Below are 1165 nucleotides of genomic sequence, written 5' to 3' on the forward strand. Positions count from 1 at the left end.
GGCCAGTCACCCCAACCTCGGAGATGGTGAATTATTGGAAAGAATTGAGGGCCGTATTAATTGTCATGTGGCAGGACACAGACTAATTGAGGACAGGTTCACTTGTTAAGGGAAGGTCATACCTGATGAACTCTCTTTAAAATGTTATGGACTTCCTGTTGAGAGTAATATGTTTGCCTGTATAAATCCTTGCAAGACATTGGAGCATATCCCACATGACACAAGATTTGGAGATGTAGAAACCCCTTTGGCCAAGGGTAAGGGCAAGAGGATCTGGAATGTTACTGGCAGGAAGGAAATGTTGATGGTCAATGGCTGTTTTGTTTAATTTGGAAAACACTTTCCAGTGGGAATCCACAGGGCCCTAATGTGAACAGTTGTATATACAGCAAAGATTTAGCCTTAAGATAAGTGTGTCAAAGCGCACGCTATCTGTGGCACTGTCCCTAAACAGACTCGGTTCTATGAATGTCGTGAGGGCCAAGCTAGGGATGAGCTTGGTTGTTATAATGGGCAATGTCGTACTGTTTGGCAATCGTGCACTTTTCCCCATATTCAGTTCTGTTGACCAATAGAGTCGAATCTCTGGGTGATGTAGCAGACAAAATCTAAAAGTTTTACATCTAAGGTCACTTTTTATTCCTCTCACTGCCTCAATATATATTCTAAGGGAGTATTTCATTAGATTGATATTTTTGAAAACATTAAAAATACAGTTTCCCAATTCTGTGCAGGCATAATGCACATCTACAAGTTTCTCACATGTACCCTGCGTCACAATGGAGTAGACAAAATGTTTCTTAACTTTAGCTGACGTTTTTTTTTAAGGGTTCGTGTTGCTCCTGAGTCGAGCACAATTGGATCGCTGTAGTGAGGTATCTTTACAATGATGAGATTCTATATGCTTGGCTGGGTTGTCATTTGTACAGTTGTATCCTAGATTGTATGGGGAGTGGCAGTGATGACAGGCCAGGAGAATTCTGCAGCCAATTGAGTCTCCAAAAGGACAACGGCTTCAAATATTTGCAAGGTTCTGTTGTCGTTTTCAGATTAAATGTGTAATATCCTTTGCTGGCAGGATCCCAATGCAGATTTCTGGATTGTTCCAATAATCCAAGGGTTCGTGCAGATTGAAGAGCTGGTTGTCAATTATAATGAATCTTCA

This window comes from Rhincodon typus, chromosome 20 (genome assembly GCF_021869965.1).
Source record: "Rhincodon typus isolate 14 chromosome 20, sRhiTyp1.1, whole genome shotgun sequence".
In the NCBI taxonomy this organism is placed as follows: Eukaryota; Metazoa; Chordata; class Chondrichthyes; order Orectolobiformes; family Rhincodontidae; genus Rhincodon; species Rhincodon typus.